This window comes from Puntigrus tetrazona, chromosome 1, assembly GCF_018831695.1.
Source record: "Puntigrus tetrazona isolate hp1 chromosome 1, ASM1883169v1, whole genome shotgun sequence".
Classification (NCBI taxonomy): Eukaryota; Metazoa; Chordata; class Actinopteri; order Cypriniformes; family Cyprinidae; genus Puntigrus; species Puntigrus tetrazona.
This window is the reverse complement of record NC_056699.1, coordinates 30,211,303-30,218,325: the sequence shown is the minus strand read 5'-3', so window position 1 is coordinate 30,218,325 and position 7,023 is coordinate 30,211,303.

Sequence of the window (7,023 nt, the reverse complement as noted above, 5' to 3'; positions counted from 1 at the left end):
TCTAATGCTCTCTGAACCCTTCTTTCACAATTTGAGCCTGATAAATCCTGGCATTTTTATCTTGGAATATGCCCATGCAATCAGGAAAGAAAAAAAAATGTATGGAATAACATAACATTGTTGAACCTAGACCTGAGCAGCTGCAGCGATGCCAGATCATATCACCTGTTTGCTTACGTTAAATCGAGGTGGTGAACAGGCAGTGTATGTTCAGTGTCAATGTGACGACCCGAGTGGTGGCCACACATGAGTGGTAATATACCTGTATCACCTTTTACACACACACACAACACAGTTTGTAAATCATGTTTATTTATGGTTTTAGTTTAACTGTTTGTCAGTTGCATTTGTTAATCACAAGCATACACGGTTTATAATCTTATTTTCCATAGGTTTCATTTATAACATACATCGTTGCTGATTTGGAGTGCACACAAATTAGTTGCTTTGTATCTGTTATTTACCTTTGTTTCTATTTTGGCTTAAGTTTAGTGGCAGTTGGCGGTGTGTGGTGACGATTGTCAGGCCCAAGTACTGCAGCTTCCTGGTGTGTGAGAAAATTAAGAGTCCGGGTGGAAACTGGGAATTTAAGGGAATGGTTCTCCTGGACATACCATTCAGAGAGATGGTCAGAGGGCAAAGAGAAAGGAAAAGTAGCTGATTTTATTAATTATATTTGGTTGTCTATTTATGTTGTTTGGTTATGGGTTAGGTTCTCTGGGGATGATTTAGTGTTTCTTTTAATTTGTAATGGGCCCATCTTTCTCTTTATAAGCTGTTGTGTTGTCCATTTTGGTGGCTTGTTTTGTTGTTGTTGTTGGTCTGTCTCTGTCTGCCTGGTTTGTTTTTGTAAAGGTACTTCTTTGAGTTTAATTAAAGTTCTTTTTTTCTGGTGACTGCTGGTGTTCCTCGTCTTTGACTTCTCAGTCCCTCACATTCAATAATAGCTTTTCTGCTGCCATCTAGTGGTCAGTTGTGAACCCTAACAAGCATTTAACATGTGACTGAAAGAGTACTTCGATTAGCATGAGCAACTTTTTCACTTAATGACCAGGAGTGGAATGTTAACATAATGCAGAAAATATATTTTCACCTGCAGAGTGAATGAGCAGTGGAAGGTTTTTATTCTGCGGGTCAGTCTGTAGAAGTCCAGATAACCTCTCCGTCTCACTGTGCCATGGTGATGCTGGACAAATCTATCATATGCAAAAACCATCACCCAGAGTGCAACTTTTCCCAGTAGGATCACAGTCTTGGAGTCGATGCCCTGCAGTGCTGCAGTGCACTCAGTAGTGTGCTCATCAGATATCCAGCAAAGTACTGTGATTTACAATGCTCAAAACCACATAAACTACCTGCAAACCAGAAACAGAGGAATCACACAAAAAGAACACTAGTGTACTTGTGTAATGGGTGTGTGCTAGTGTTCATGCACAAATATTTTCAATATTAAAAAATGCTCATGTATTTTTCTTTTAAGTACAATGCCAACTGTCTACAGCTTTACTCGCATGTAAAATGAGATGACACTCACTGCCCAATGAGTGGGTAATTTCTGAAACTCTCTCTTTATCACGGACTCGAGTGCATCTTGCCATCTTCCAGTATTTCACTTTTTCAGTTCCAAAAGGTACATTAATTACAATCTTTAATTTTCCACATAGGTGTGATCTGTGTGTGGATTTTGTCCCATTCTTTGAAAAAGTACTTAAAAAAAAAAAAAAAAAAAAAACTCAGTCCTTTGTTCTTGATAATTTAAAAATAACATTTGTACCAAGCGGACAGACCTGATCTATAACTCTTGTCTGATAAATTTTGATCTTTATAAATAATAATGCATTGCAGATTCTATTAAAGGAATAGTTCACCAAAAAGTAAATATGCACCATATTTCAGGGTTTTTTTCTTTAATTCATCCTGGCTCTTCCTCATAACCTATGAGTCTTCAGGGGTTATCACATGAAATCGATCAGCTTTAGAGGACATCGATAACCCCAGAAGTGATATAGGAGCGAGTATTTTTTTAACTCACACTATCATCCATAACCTTTTTCTTTATTGTGGAAATTATGATTGCAAATTTCAGTGAAATTCAATTTTATTTTATTTCCTGTCACAAAAAGGACTGCATCTTATACTATTTAGGTGAAGTTGCATTTTTAAATAAATTATAATGATTTTCTAAAATAAACGTCAATGAATCTCATCTCAATATATTGATATTTAGGCCTATACTCTTTTTTTAAATTCAGACTTTACATTTAAGCTTCAACATTTCTGAGATGCATTTCACCTTTTGGAGCAGCCAAAAGTAAGAGACAAAGAGAGAGATATTATTTTTATATGTACATTTTATTAAATAAAAACATTTTAAACATCATCAGCCATTTAAATGAAATGCTTTTGTACAATTATAATAGCAATAAACTGGGAGATTATTTCACAAATACTAGCTTAAACATTCTTAATGAAATTATACAGTGTAATTCAAATGCATACATTTCAATAAATCATTGAAAACCAAAGGGCTCTGTGCAACAAAGTGTGGTTTGGGATCAGCTGGCTCTGGATTCGGCTCGAGTTCTCTTGTAGAGGCACAAATGGCTCAACTCTGGTCCCACGGCAGCAGCAGAAAGGAGGGGGCCACTTTAAGGGCTTCCATGCTTTCTTAAAGACTGAAGAAATCCTTTCTTCATCCTTTTCCTCAAACCGCGGTGTTTTCTAAAAATCATTCAAAAGACTGAATCATTTGCATATGCCAGTGCACTGTGCTGGTATTTACTATCTACACAAATGTCCCAGGTTTTACTGTACTTTCGTTCTTACCTGTGCTGTTCTCCACAGAAGGCGCCACTTCGTCACTCGGCTCCTTCAGGCTCAGGGAAGACTCTCTGTTGCACGTGCGTGTTCTCACGATCAGAACATGCGCACTCTTCTCTAGCAGGGCCACTCTGCCGAGACCAACCGTTCCTCACTGCTAATGCTTAACAGTTCCAGGCTATTGTCACGTCCTCCTTCAAAGGGGTTGTTGGCACTGTCAAAGCTCCATTCAGCCAGCCTAGGATCCATAAGACGTGATGAATCTGCACCGTCTAGATCTGTGTCATGTGTGCGGAGGCGTGAGCGGCTCTGTCAGTGTTTCACAACTGAGCGAAGGACGCTTTATAGCATTCCATGTCCTCTTGAAGAATGAGCAGATCCTGTTCTTCACTTTCTTCCTTAGACTGACATGGTTTTCTAAAACTTGAAAGCGAAGAAGCATTCACTTGGACTTTACATTTAATAAATATGTCCGTGAGTATTACATTCATTGGTCTAAAATTGCTTCTATGCAAAATATACAACAATGTAAAGGAATCTTAAATATGAGACAGAGACTTGGGAACTTTATACTCTATAGTGCTTCTAGATACTTCTTATACTGTAGTGCAGGTCCACATTTCAGTGTTACCTGTACTGCTGTCCACACAAGTCTGCAGGTGACACTCCTAGAGATGTAGACTCGATAGAAGACACTTCGTGGTCACTACAGAAATCCATGCTTTCTGAAGGCCCTGCTGCTTCTAGAGAATTGCAGGATGTATGGAGGGATGCGCTGGACATCGGAGGACTGCGGACGATTTGGCTTTCACAAGAGGAGATGCCGCTTAGCGCTCAGCAATCCCAAACCGTCATTACATCCTCTGTCCTGCATGAACATGCGGCTGCAGCTCATTTTTATGCAATGCATGATGTCAAAGCATGCCTCCTCGAGTCGATTCAAAGCTGTTGCGAAGTTCCAACTCAGCGGAGAATGTGTCGCTTCTGGGCCTGTGAGGGTCGTCAGGGACATTTGACTCTCGGATGAAGTAAATGACATGATGTCGGTAGAACAGTCAAAAACACTATCTCTGTAGATCGTGAAAAGACTTTGAATAGCTACTTATTGTAGATTACAGTCAATGTAAGTCGCTTTGAGATAACGCATCAACCAAACGCATAAACAAATGCAAACTTTCTCTCGTTGTCTAGCACGAGCGCTGTGACGTATTGGAATGTCAGTGAAACCAACTGAAATTCAAATAATGCGAATTTTAAAACAGCGCTTTATTACGCCCTTTAAATAAAGATGCATTTTATTTTCATACATGAGTGTGTCTTTGTAACGCCCGGAAAAAGCAGGGAAATAACCACGAGTGTTACGACGATGTTTTCGTTGAAAACTTTTACTCGTCACGAGTAACTCTCGCGATGTCACAACACTTCCTCAGCAGGCTCTGAGTCGCGTGAAGAAGTTCTCTCATGATACTCCCGCAAGGTATATTACCACACCCAATCAGTTGCTCCCAGAAGAATGGATGCTTTCACTTGGCAATCGCTGCCCAATCAAACCCGGCACCTACACTATTATTTTCCCCCACGCTCACACACACACACACACACACACACTCGAAAGAGCCACCTGTGTTACATAAACTACTGAATGGAATGAAATATATATCAAACCAAACCAAATATATTTCCATTTGAACAGAACCGTTACCGTGGCAAACTTGGTCCATTTTAGACCCATATACCACGTAAAATGAACAAGCCCCAAATACTATTTCATACTACACAGTAGATGGCGATAATGCTCTATTAAGAAAGCAATCTTCCAATCAGCTCAAAGTAGAAAGTTTTCTCAGCCGCTGGATGTCGCGCTGTACGAGCAGGTCTGCGTGTGAATATCAGCGAAGAAAAAGACAACAATGGCGGCGACCTGCTCGTGGAAGTTAGACAAAGAAACGGGGCAGGATGCGCTTATCGGTAAGTTTAGAACATCCAAAAACATGATAGATGACGAAATACAAATTGTGGCCTTATTCGTTTATGGTAATGTATATCTCTTATACTTCATATATGTGTCTAACTCACCCACGTGTGTAGAAAACATCAAGTAAAAATAAGTGGAATTAAATTGTAAATGTTACCACGTTATAAAATTATAATAATTATTTTTCTTTTATTCATAACAAAAGCATTGAAATGTACAGGCAGTGTACATTTCATGATCAATGTACACTGCCTGTGCAAAAAAAAAAAAAAAAAAAAAAAAAACACACACACACACACACACACATATTTCTTTGGACTGTCTTTAGCTTTGATTGTTTGATAAGCTTCTGCAATGTCGTAACATTTGTTCCCATCCAGAGTTGCATACATTTTTCGCCAAGATTATATATTGATGACGTGGGAGAGTTGAACTGTTCACATAGTCTTCTAGAGTACATCCCAAAGATTCTCATCAGGAGTTAAAGTATGGACTCTGCGGTGGCCAATCCATGTGTGAAAAATCACATCTAATGCTCTCTGAACCCTTCTTTTTCACAATTTGAGCCTGATAAATCCTGGCATTTTATCTTGGAATATGCCCATGCAATCAGGAAGAAAAAAAATGTATGGAATAACATAACATTGTTGAACCTAGACCTGAGCAGCTGCAGCGATGCCAGATCATATCACCTGTTTGCGCCGTTAAATCGAGGTGGTGAACAGGCAGTGTATGTTCAGTGTCAATGTGACGACCAGTGGTGGCACACATGAGTGGTAATATACCTGCATCACCTTTTACACACACACACACACAACACAGTTTGTAAATCATGTTTATTTATGGTTTTAGTTTAACTGTTTGTCAGTTGCATTTGTTAATCACAAGCATACACGGTTTATAATCTTATTTTCCATCGGTTTCATTTATAACATACATCGTTGCTGATTTGGAGTGCACACAAATTAGTTGCTTTGTATCTGTTATTTACCTTTGTTTCTATTTTGGCTTAAGTTTACCGGTGTGTGTGGTGACGATTGTCAGGCCCAAGTACTGCAGCTTCCTGGTGTGTGAAAATTAAGAGTCCGGGTGGAAACTGGGGAATTTAAGAGAATGGTTCTCCTGGACATACCATTCAGAGAGATGGTCGGGGGCAAAGAAAGGAAAAGTAGCTGATTTTATTAATTATATTTGGTTGTCTATTTATGTTGTTTGGTTATGGGTTAGGTTCTCTGGGGATGATTTAGTGTTTCTTTTAATTTGTAATGGGTCCATCTTTCTCTTTATAAGCTGTTGTGTTGTCCATTTTGGTGGCTTTTTTTTTGTTGTTGTTGTTGTTGTTGGTCTGTCTCTGTCTGCCTGGTTTGTTTTTGTAAAAGTACTTCTTTGAGTTTAATTAAAGTTCTTTTTTTTTCTGGTGACTGCTGTGTTCCTCGTCTTTGACTTCTCGGTCCCTCACATTCAATAATAGCTTTTCTGCTGCCATCTAGTGGTCAGTTGTGAACCCCTAACAAGCATTTAACATGTGACTGAAGAGTACTTTGATTAGCATGAGCAACTTTTTCCACTTAATGACCAGGAGTGGAATATTAACATCATAATGAAACATATATTTTCACCTGCAGAGTGAATGAGCAGTGGAAGGTTTTTTATTCTGCGGGTCAGTCTGTAGAAGTCAGATAAGCTCTCCGTCTCACTGTGCCATGGTGATGCTGGACAAATCTATCATATGCAAAAACCATCACCCAGAGTGCAACTTTTCCCAGTAGGATCACAGTCTTGGAGTCGATGCCCTGCAGTGCTGCAGTGCACTCAGTAGTGTGCTCATCAGATATCCAGCAAAGTACTGTGATTTACAATACTCAAAACCACATAAACTACCTGCAAACCAGAAACAGAGGAATCACACAAAAAGAACACTAGTGTACTTGTGTAATGGGTGTGTGCTAGTGTTCATGCACAAATATTTTTCAATATTAAAAAATGCTCATGTATTTTTCTTTTAAGTACAATGCCAACTGTCTACAGCTTTACTCGCATGTAAAAATGAGATGACACTCACTGCCCAATGAGTGGGTAATTTCTGAAACTCTCTCTTTATCACGGACTCGAGTGCATCTTGCCATCTTCCAGTATTTCACTTTTTCAGTTCCAAAAAGGTACATTAATTACAATCTTTAATTTTCCACATAGGTGTGATCTGTGTGTGGATTTTGTCCCATTCTTTG